Source organism: Ambystoma mexicanum, chromosome 12, assembly GCF_040938575.1.
Source record: "Ambystoma mexicanum isolate Mex_15411 chromosome 12, UKY_AmexF1_1, whole genome shotgun sequence".
NCBI lineage: Eukaryota > Metazoa > Chordata > Amphibia > Caudata > Ambystomatidae > Ambystoma > Ambystoma mexicanum.
In genome coordinates this window covers 1,092,119,873-1,092,132,241 of record NC_090936.1, presented here as the reverse complement: position 1 = coordinate 1,092,132,241, position 12,369 = coordinate 1,092,119,873, and positions in this window count along the sequence as shown.

Genomic DNA, 12,369 nt, shown 5'->3' with positions numbered 1-12,369 from the left:
AACCTTTTTGGAAACTGAGAGAGATCAGTCATCAAACTCATTGCCGTGGGTAGCTTGTTCCAAACATTTATAGCCACACCACCCAAAAGAATTATGTTTTATGAAACTTCAGATACCAGTTTAAGACTATCTTTACTGCAGAGACATCTTGATACCCCAGAAATTGATAATTTATTTATTAGGTAAGAAGGGGAATGTAAATGCACAGCTTTAAACGCATGTCAAGCAACACTCATTTAGCATTTATGATATGATATGGTAGGTAATTTATAACAAGCTTAATACCCAGAGGTTTCTAAGCGCAGACCCAGCGATTGAACCTGTGTTGCTCTGTGTCGTTTTGCTTCCAAGGCGAGCAAGTTGCCACTGAGCTATCCTCTTGAGATTTAATGCCACAATTTAAAATAGATGGTGAGTTAAATGGAGGCATACAAGCGACTCGTAATGCTTTTATGCCTCCATTTAATGCTGCAGCCAGCGCTGGTCGTTGGTCTGGATTTTCCCAGGTCTGAGATCCGGCAAACATTTTTCCCATGATCTCAGATCCGAAAATATGTGTGTGTGTGTTGTCTCATGTAATTGATCTGGTTTTGCTACCAGAGCAGGGTCTCGAACCCGAGACAACGGCAGTCAGAGGCTTACCTGCTAGACCACTGAAACGTCTAATAAAAACACTTCTTCTGAATATGCCTATTCATGTTGTCCTCTGCTGAAAATATTTAGGTACAGCTTTGTGAGTTTAACATAATTTCCTTGCAATATTATAGGAAACGCCCCTCCTTTCTTGGGTTAGTTTCTAGTTGTTAGTAATGTATTAATAATTTACCCCACCATAAATGTTTATTTATGAAGGAATGAGAAACATCTCCTGAGTCACACCCTACAACGCAACCTCTCATCATTCCTAATATCCCCCCTTCCACCTGTCGCTGGTGGGATCCCACAGTTGGTAATTCCCATTTCCACCACTGGCTGCAGCCCATTTGCATGCTGATGAAAGGCGGGCACGGAGCAGAGATACGCTATGCATCTTGCTGACCTCCTTCGTCTGGTGTGAGCACTTTCTTTTAATGCCTGCATAAGATTTTCATGCAAGCATAAGATAAATGGATTCCTGGGGAAACCACCTTGGTTTAGCCCCTGTTTAAAACCAGACAGATTCCATAAGCATGGTATCAAGACAGATGACACAGGCAACAGATATATATTTTACAGAGATTTATTGATGAGCAGGATAGTGTAATGCCTAAATAACCCTATGATATGGTGGGATTTTCCCTACCTAAAGCAATCTACGGAAAGTATATTTCTATAAGTCCAAAACAAAAGTCTGCCTGTGTCAAAACCTATGCCTGTCCTCACAAGTATACCAAAACCTAGTGGGGAAATGTTCTCAATCAAACATAAGTTTTCAAAAGTAAATGTTCAGCTACTGGCAATTTCAGTTCAAGTTCAATATAGTTCCAATGTTACTTTGTTTTCCAAATGTTTGATCAAGTTCTGAAGTTAACTTCTGTAGGTTCACAGTCTTTGCAGTTTGCAAAGGGGGGGGGTCTTGTATTTCCCTTGCATGGTTGAAATGTAATACAATGCATACAAGACTGTGATCTTGGGATTTCCTTCCCCAAGATAAGTACTCTCCAGTTCTCTGGTTCTCTGAGTTCCCTTCCCCCAAATTAATATTGAGCAGTTGGCTTGTGTCCTTTGTTCACAAGTTCATGAAAGAATACAGGGTCCGTTTAACCCGTCCATTATTTATCTTCACTAATGACACACACCTCTTTGCTGCTTTTCCAACGGTTAGTGGTTTTTGGTCTAGGCACAGCTGTCAGACCACACCGTCCAACTATTACAGGTCACGCAACCAGAAACCACATACCTTATCTGTGATTTGACTCTTGATGTTGGCAATATCTGTATCAGGAAACCACCTGATCTAGGTGCAGTTGTCAGACTACACAGTCCACCCATTACAGGTCACACAACCATACGTCTCCCAAAGCCGTTGTTCAGTAATTTTCAAGACAACTCTTCAATTCCTTTATAGGTCTTTCATATTATTCTTAAGGTGCTTTTCTGGTAGTGGGTTACTTGATATATTCAGTTAGGAAAAAGTTTTGGCTTTGGCGGTCCGGTCAGTCAAGGCGACACAAATAGGTTGAGCAAAGAAAATTGTTTATCTTAGTGCATGGTAAACCATTTATCGCGTCTTCCTGAGTTGTGGTTAAAAAGCCAAATAAACCGCTCAAACCTAGTATTTTACAGAAATACTCAGATATCAGACAGCGCCAAGTTAGTGCTCAGAACATATATTTATTTTTAATAGCTGCCCTTGGTGATGACACGTGTTCCGGCTATGTTAAAAACCTTTATCAAATCAGGGGCTTGTTACACTGTGTTAGTCAATCCATGGTTGTCTACTTTTGAAAACAAGATTTTTGGCAAGAGGTTACTCGGAAGACTGTGTCAAACGAGCAATTAACAAAAGCAAAGAACTCACACAAGAACAGTACCAAGCAATAAAAAGATAGAACAACCAAAAGTTGTATTTGTTACCAAATTCAGTAGCAATCACAAGATTCTCAACAAAATACTGTCAAAACATTGGTATCTTTTGAAATTGAATGAAAATATAAAGAACCATGTTTACCCCAAACCAAGAATTATTTTCAAACAGGCAGAAACATTAAGAAATAAACTAAGTCCCTCACTATTACCGGATATAGAAAACAAAAAGAACACACATTGGTTACAATCTCCCAATGAGGGATTCAGAAAATGCGGAGACTGCACTATGTGCAAATATGCTTTTGATAAAACCAATCTATTCAAAGACCAATACAACAATGAGATTAAAATTCAACAGGCAATAAACTGCAAACAAAACACGTGGTGTATGGTATTATCTGTGTATGGAATTTGGTTTACATATAGGTAGTAGCATCAGAGAAATAAAACCTTGCATCGGCGAACACCTGGCAAAGATTGGAAACCAAGATCGGAGATTACCTTTGGCCTGTCATTGGCAGAAAAAACACCAAATGGCAAACAAAGCTGATATTAGATTCATAGGACTACAAAGATTCTCAATGGGTAAAAGAGGAGGAAAAGGCGAGAAAGCACTACGCCAGGCAGAGGCCAGAATGATTTGTAAACTGAATACTACAGTTTTGGGCCTCAATTCGGACAATGAGATGGTGTCAGGGCGAGATCCGTTCCACGCAGAAGCAGCACAAACTCCTACCTCCCCTTGGCGGTCTTGGCGCCTGGATTGGATAAACACAGGTCACCGCGACCCCCACGGGGAAAGAGGGTTAGGGTCCTTGGATTGGATGGGTAGGGGGTTTTAGGTCAACCGGATTGAAGTTTATGAAGTGGTTGTGGATAGGCACGGGTTTTCTAGGGAAGGCATGCTCCTTGGCTCTGTTCTTGGCCAACCAGTTCAGTAGGCAGTTGCTCTGAATTCTGCTCGTTCTTCAGCAGTGATTTCCACACCCACATGCATTCATATCCATACATGCGTTACCCCTGCTGAAACATGCATTCAACTTCCATGCATACGTTACCCTTTTGTTTCGATTCCACTCTCTGTTAATATCAGCACAGAGGTAGATTTCTGGAGTACAGGTCAAACCAAAATACCAAAAATATTAGATCCACACCACGTTTTCTCTCTGAGAATGGTCATGTGACACACTATGATACTGGGCTGCACTATGCGCTCCCAGCGAATGCACCGCTATTAACAAACTTAACAGTTTCATAACCATTAAACATGTAAGGTTTAGAAAAGCACTTAGCTCTGGCTTTTCCCAAGCGTCTTGTCCCGGTTGCTGTAAGCACTGATGCAGAGGGCTGCTGGGGCTGAGCATTTCGTTTTCCTGACAAAAAAGGAAATGATTAGTGTGTGCTCCCCACATGTGGCGTTACTCTCGTATTCACTCTGGACCTAGTCAAAGGTGCCCGCAAATGGACAGCATAATACGGCATGCAATAAGGAGGTTGTATCTTCGTAACGTTCCCCAATGCACGTGTTGTCACTTCCCACTAGTTAGAATATCAGATAAGTATCAGTGACATGCTCCGTTAACATGCTCCATAATATTTAAGCAAGCTCGGCACTTATCTTAGGAGTCGCGGGGCTAGAGAGATTGGTTTCCAGCGAGGGCGGGCCCTGTGTAAGGTTTTCGCCGGAGCTCTGTGAGATACGTCCTGTCTGCCGGAATCTCGGGCGCGAACAAACGCTCGTGGGCTGCGCATGCACGTTAGCCACTCCGCGCATGCGCGTTGCGTTGGGCGTTGGCATGGACGTAGTCTGAGCTTTTTGCAGGCCCTATGTGCCTGGTTTCTTCCAGGGAGGAGTCTGGGTTGTAGTTTTATGCCCAGAGGCTGCTGGGATTTGTGGTTTTGTTTGTTTCTTGTTTCTGGTGAATGTCCAGCTGTCACACAAAATACACCTACAAACTGGGCAGAGATGACATCTGCTTAAATGCTTCCTCCCCACTGTACTAGCAATAATACTACATTTATGTTTACTCAGTTTTGTCTTTACGACAGTTGGTGTCTTTTTCATAGCAATCTACTACCAATTACATGCAAAGTAATGTATGTATACTCACACAAATAACAGATGATGTATAACCTTTGATACAACATGCCTCTCTGCAAGCATGATTCATTCTCACTATGATCATGTCAAAATCTATGTAATGAAGGAACAACAGGTAATTGAATAATCTGTGCTATGTAACACACTCCCCAATGCAGTAAATGACAGAGTGGACAAACTATGCCATCTATAAAGCCCAATCTGCCTGCCTTTCAATGTAAGCTAATGCAGCAATTCTCAGAATGGATAGGTAATTATTCTTTGAATGTTTTTGCATGTGCGCACGATGATTTTTAAATGAAGCATTCCATGTATCAAAAGATTGGACAACAAACTCGTAAATTGAATAACATAACACATTGAGACATTAGAGCTATACACACCCTTTAGACCCTAATATATGAACAGTAGACCAATTTACGGGCCAAACGGCTAATAGAGCTAGTCCTATGCCAAATATTTGCACGTTACTAATTAATATGAACACAACCAGTGATCAGATTAAAATATTTCCAAATGTGGTTCTGAATGAAATTACAACCAAACTGTTAATTAAGTTAGCCTTATGCCAAATTATTCATTACTAACACAACTAGTGATCAAAATAAAACATTTTAAAACATATGCTTAAATCAGATTGGGGAACTACAGCCGTGTTATTATCAGGAACACAACAATAGAATCCCCAAAAAATGGCGCGCGATAAAACCGAAGCGTAAGTAAAAACTAAGAAGGGCTCAGGCACGAATGTTCCCATGGCGACGCAACAACAACACTAAACACTGAACTCAGATGCCATTCGGTGCCCCATTTAGCAGCCGAAGCACGTGGAGATAGGTATTGGAGGAAAAGTTACGGTAAGAAACTGTCTCAAAACTATAGTCCCTTGTTGGTAGTCCATTCACTTGAATCTAAGAAGCGCTTATACGTAAATAGCAGAGCGCCTGACCATGCAAGTTAAGAGTGGCATGTTTCTTAATGAAACCCACTCTGTTCATGCTGACAAATGGTTAATATGATTGTACTGATGATGTTGTTTTTAGTTAATTCTTTTTATGAAAACTTTTGTGGACAAAAACAATTTCTTTGGTTAAATCACAATAAAAAAATGTAAAAAAAAAAGATTGTACTGCTCATTTCTCTCACAAACATCTATTAACAAGAAGGTTTTCTGATATAACTGACATACTAATTGCATAAAAATACTTTTTGATGACAGTATAAATACTGACAAAAGATACACTTATGTTTAATTCACCGCACAGGGATTGAACCCAGTTATTGGCAGAGCATCAATTCAACAGTCTAATGGAGACACACTTTAGAAGGTAAAATAATCTAAACAAACTTGAATGAATACATAGATTTACTAGTGCATTTGCTCGGGCTCAAATCACTCAGACTCATTTTGCTTTTGCATTGTCCCTTTTCTTATTTTGTTTTTTCAACCCAATGAATCCTTCCCTTTACCAACCCTCAATTGTCTGTGGTTCTAAAAAATGTTTCAAAAACCCATCTTACATGAATGTGAATCAACATTTCATTGTTTTGTACTTATCATGTATTACTTTGTGTTATGATTTAAAACAATCAATGTGCAACAATACATTCTGCATTTTTGATTTTTGAGCATTCTTTTAAAAATATGTTGAATTTGTACTTGCAACCATGGATTGACTAACACAGTGTGACAAGCCCCTGATTTGATAAAGGCTTTTAACATAGCCGGAACACGTGTCATCACCAAGGGCAACTATTAAAAGTAAATATATGTTCTGAGCACTAACTTGCCGCTGTCTGATATCTGAGTATTTCTGTAAAATACTTGATATATTCAATTGTTCCAGAATGTTCATGCAGTCTTAAGCATTTCATAATTTGATCAACTAACAGTTAGTTTTCTTTCATTTAGTTTTCCATTAATGCAGCATTCACTTGGTTTCACTCAAACCATGACTTTCCTGCTGTCCAATATTCAGTAAAGGCAATGTTAGGTTGCATTCATCAGGATAGCACCTTTCATTCAGTTCTATTTTCAGTAAATGCAGTTTTAAGTTGTGCATGCTTGAATAGCACTTTTCATACAGATTGGTAATTCAGTAAATGCAGTTTTAAGTTGTGTAAGCTTGAATAACAGCTTTTACAAAGTTCGGTAGTTCCATAAATGCTGTTTTAAGTTGTGTGCGCTTGAAGAAAAGCACTTTTCACACAGTTCGGTATTCAGTTAATACACTTTTTCGCTGCTTCCATGGACCATTAACATTTCCACAGTACCTTGGAGCACTCTGACCTTCCTAGTGTCTCCCGACACTTACCGGATGTCTGCAGCTACATTCTGTGGCTTCTCCCCAACTTGCCAATTCGCCGGGTGCTCTGCCCAGCATACGCCAGCCTTCGTGCTTGGCTCTGTCTCTGCTCCCTGGCAGCGCTTGTTGTACGCCTTCCCTCCCAGAGATGCCCAGTCCTGCACAGTCACCTCGGCAAGAATCTCAGCATCTTCGCCGGGGTGTCAGCGTCTCGGCTTCTGGCTCCTAATCACGGCAATTCCTTGGTTCTCATTTCCTTCATGCGCTTCTTAACTCCACCTTTTATATTCTCTTCTGTTACTAACAGGCTGCAGGTGAAACAAGACAGACTCAATTGCCTGAACCTGCTTAAGCCTATTAGCGTGGCATGTACTAGAGTGGTGTTTATACTAGGAAATCTGCACTACTCCTAGTTGCCTCTTCTTCTTCTTAGTACTTTAAGGAAAACTACAGAGGAGGATAGGAAGATATTTGCAAAAGCCCATAAAGGCTAAGGTAGGGGAGGATATGTCAGTATCAGGAAAGGGGGGATACCATGTCTCGCCTTTGGGTACCCTCTCACCAATCCACATGGACTCTCCACTCCAGTGATTCTCCCTCGCTTGTCCACCCCCAGGGTCGCGTTCCAAAAGTGATGGCCCTTTCTTGGTCACCTGAACAGAAGATCCATGGAGAGTAAATGTGAAAGCACCTTTAGTTTTCTCACAGAACCCATTAATAAACACCATCTGCAAAGCGTAATTTGCATGTAGCATTTACTGGTTCATGGGATGGAGAGGGAAATGCAAGAGTGAAAGCCAGTTTGCCCCACCTTTGCACTTTCCTTGTCCCCTCTGTCTGTTGAATGTTTGAAACAGCATGCAGGTGACCCAACAAGCATGTAGGGGTGATCCGTGGTGGTCCCCTGCATGCAATATACATTTATGTTATGTCCTGTTATGTTGATTTGTTAGAAAATCAGACTGCTATTGGGAGCCAGTGAAGTTGTTTCAAAATGGGGGAATTATGGTCAGGTGTTCTCGCCCCAGACACCATCTGATCAATTGCCCAGATCCAGGAAAACCATTGGAGACAAACTTCCCTCCAGTTTTCCTGATTCAGTGATATTGTTGACATGATTACCTTTAGAGAGTGGTATGCAGGATGAGAAATATGCATTGTGCATGTCACAGCTCCCTGCAGGGACTCAGTCTGCATCCCAGGCCTCAACCCAATTTAGATGTGTCTAGAGAGGAAGGGACCTCTGTGGATTCTGCCCACCCGTTGGCATTTGCAAAGAGCAGGTGGAGTCTGTAGAGGTTTGATGTAATGGTGGGCATCATATTTTTTTCATGCCGGGTCCCATTACTGGTCACTGTCATGTGTGCCCGTTGGTGATCTAGTTAGATTATCCCTATGAAGTGGACGGGAACCCGGGGACTGTCTGGATTCCAGTACCTAAATCATGTTTCTAAGCCTCTCATGTGTTTGGCAGGTGTCACCCACCAAAGAGTTAGTTCACACACAGAGGTGTTGCTGGTGGGGGTGGGCCGAGGGGGCTATAGCCCCGGGTCTTTTGGTTGTAGCGCCAGATAGAAGCTCATGGGCTACAACCAAAAGGCTAGCTAGCCCCGAGTCCCTACTCTCCTGACATTAGCGTAGTCCCGGACCCTTTCCAGACCTAGCAACACCCCTGTTCACACATTAGGCAATCGCCATACAAGTCCATACTCTTCATGGGCTCTCCGTAGCCAAAAACGAAATCCTCTGAATTTCCCCACCTTGGCACCTGAAATGGTTGAGAGGTATGATTTATAGATAATAAGGAGAATCTGGCTGAGTAGACACCGGCCAATGAAGAAGATGCAGTCAAGGTCTTTCTGCCAGATCCCCTGATTAGAAATGAAGTCCTAAGTTGGCTCTGCAGTGGCTGCGATAGGGAGGCACATGTGCAGATGTGTGGACCTGGTAGTCTTCTTCTGCTGTACCGTTCTGTGAGTAAAATGGAAGCCACTGTGTACCATGATCAAGCTATGAAGATCCCTCAGGCCCGCATCTGGTAATGCAAACTGGTGGTTGCATGTCTGCAGGCATTGGATTTATATAGTGCCAACCAAGCAGAGGCGTAAGGGGGGGGGAGTCGCAATGGTAGGTTACAGAGGAGATGGGTGGTACAATGAGTCGGGGAAAGGGGTAGTCAGAGGTCACAGGCAGTTCGGGGGGATGGGAATGTCACAATATTAGTGCCAGAAAAGCATTCTCTTATGAGATGAACCCTCAGTTCCTTTCAGAAGTGGTGGCGAGAGGAGTCAATCTGACGTGAGTTGGGGTGGTGTTCTAGACGCATGCTGCATAACAGGAGGAGACTTATTTCCTGGTATTCTGCTTGCATTATATGCTTTCCACTCTGGCAAGCACATGGCTTCCTGTTCAGCGTTGCCCTCTAGCAAAAGAAAGTCTTTCAACAAGGAAGGACGGGGCAATGGTCATCATAACCTTGCTGATGATGTAGCCAGTCTGGATAATGCAAAAATGTTTACCAGTGAGTTATGGTGCTGGGAATTGTATAGTGCATGTGGCTTTGTAGAGCTTACTCTTGCCTGGTGGGATTTCACTGTGCTGCCTCGGATCCCAGTGGCCTATGTTTTAGATGTGTGGCTGTGAAGTGTTCTGGAATAAAGTGTGTCCTATATGATTGTATATGAAGTATATTTATGTGCTGTGCATGGTGGTATGAAGTGTGCCAGGGACAGTGTCAATGCATTCTGTGTTGCAGCTACAAATGCATGTGTTTGTTCCAGATTTAATATTTGTCATAGCAGGAGAGCACATGCAGTAGGTGGTGCTCTTATGTATGAAGCAGGGATGAAGTGCATGATCAGGGTTTGCAGGGTATATGTGTGTCATGTATGACAGGCCTCTATGTTTATTTGCATAGCACCTACTGCTATTGGTATTGCCTCGAAGCGCTGTGAGGTCAAATACCATTTGGATGATCGTAGTCAGAGGATTGAGAAGTGATGAAAGGAGTTGTAAAATGCGTGTGTGCATTTATAGCCATAACGATGGAAGGTAGGGAGTGCCTAGTCTCTAACAGCAGCCTGTAATTATCAGGTGAGGGGAGGGGTCTGTGACAATTTGTCAAAGAGTCAGTGGGTTCATAAGAGCCAATGTAAGAGGTGGATATGATATAATAATGTATATGATATTTGTTCAGCGTTGACGTCCCCTGAGAAAATATTCTAAAGGCTTTTGTCATGGGTCTTTAAACTGTGGTGATGCTCCCTCAAAACGTGGGGCCCAGATGATGCCCCGGGTGGGGAAGGAGGGCACAACACTTTAAAAAAATAAAATAAAAGAGAATGGTGAGTGTTTTTAACAGAAAATACAAGCAGTTCCAGCATTTGGTGGAGCCCTGCCCTCATTTGGGGGGGGGGGGAGGAGGTGGCACCTAGAAAACTTGTGTACAGGCATGCTATAAATGCCACATCATATCATATGATATCATTATCTTTACCCAAGGGGTACTCAGTATAAAACATTTTTGGAAACCACTGGCCTTATATCCTCTAATTAATTCAACATGAATGGACATTGGAAAGTCAGAAATAACTAAATGTGAGGGGTCAGCAATGAGAGGCAGACATGAGGTGTTCATTTTGTTAAACAAAGACTTTTATTAAATGTAAAGAGGTTGGGTAAATGCCTTTCTAGCCCTTTTCTAAAGAGGAATTTCCCTACCTGTAAAGCAAAACGAAGGATCTCTCTGTGTCAGAAAGTCTGTAACTAATAATCTGTCCTTGTGTCCAAAACGTCCTATCCTGGCCTTAACACTACAAACAAAACAACAAAGGGGTGCAAGGGAATGTATTTGATCTAATGATGGCAAAATGGTTTCAAAACCAAGAGGTCAACAATAACTCCAATTAAAATGTTCCCCAAGGTAAAAGATCCTTGGACTCAGAGAATGTTTCCCTTCCCCTAGATTCTTCAAACAGGTTTGCAAAAGTGTCCCTTTAAGTAACAGTTCCTTTAGACCTGTTTTGGACTCGCAAAGTTTGTGTTTAAGCAACAAAGTTTGTTTATAAATCTTTCTGTAAAACCTCTTGTAGCTTTGTAGATTGCATGGCATACTCCCTTGCCAGGAATCTTCATTTAACTTCAATTGCCTGATATACTTGCCTGCCAGGACTTCTTTTGTAGGTTTGTGGACTACCTGGTATACTCTCCTGCAAGGAATATTGGTTTAACTTCAACTGCCTGATATACTCGCCTTACAGGACTTCTTTTGTAGGTTTGCATATTACCTGGTATACTCTCCTGCTAGGAATATGTACACAGCTTCAATTGCCTGGACTTCTTAAATGTTTCTCAGTTGTTTAAGTTTATCAAAATATCATATACCACATGGTGATTGGTACATCTATCTTTGGCAATGCTTGTTTAAACTGCTCCCCCACATTGGCATCTCATGCACTTGTATTGCGTTGGGGTTTGCCTTTGGACTTTGTCTTGACTGCATTCAAACATTCTTCTTTGTCTTTTCTGCATTCAAACATTTTTCTTCTGGGGTATTGGTTTTGTAAACTTTGGGCTTTGCCCCGTCTTCTCTTGTTGGCTTGGAGTGAAGAGTGCTGCCTCAGTGAGCGTTCTGACCTCCAGGAGCTCCTCTTGTCTCCACGGCCCTGTTGGCTCGCATGCGCCTTCTCTTCCTCTTTTCCGGCGGCCTTCTCCATGTTGACGAATCCCAACCTGGAGCTTAACATCCTCTCCTACGCAGCTCACATCCATAGTGCACTTTCCATCTTTAAACATCCTGCGCACTGAAGGTATGACAAAACAACTACTCTGCATAGGGTTCTTTAAGTTCCTGTCACTTTGCACAAACTCCTTACCCCTCTTCTTCGTCTCAGTACCTGAGTGATTATGGGAGTTGTAGTCCAGTGATGCAATTTGAATCTTAACTCTTATTTGGTTTTACCATCGGGATTTCATTTAAACGCATATTAGGAAAAGGTGTTGTATATATGCAAGCTCTTGAGAGATTTTTCTTAGGGTTCTCTCATGAAGGTACATTAGAAAAAGATGGTATTAATGTGTTGACTCTTAAGTGGTTTTTCTTAGGGTTTTTACATAAGGGTATACCTGAAACAAAGGGTGCCATATGTGGGTTGTGGGTCAAAGGTGGAATTTTGACCAAAAAGGTTTAGAGAAGAGTTTTCTTTACTTCCTCTATGGGAGGGAACCGTTAACTGACAACAGGCCATTGAGGTCCTTGGTTTTAGATGGTCTTTATGGGAAAGGGGGAATACCGCCGCTTCTCCAGCGAAGTCACTATATTTCCCCAGTATGAATGAATAATCTGCCACTCAAGAATTGTGCCACACTTGTCAGTTCAAAAACTCAAAAGAACATCCTTTATTCCTTATTTGCCCTTTAATTCTTGTCTACACGTGTTTCGGCTACTCAAGAGCC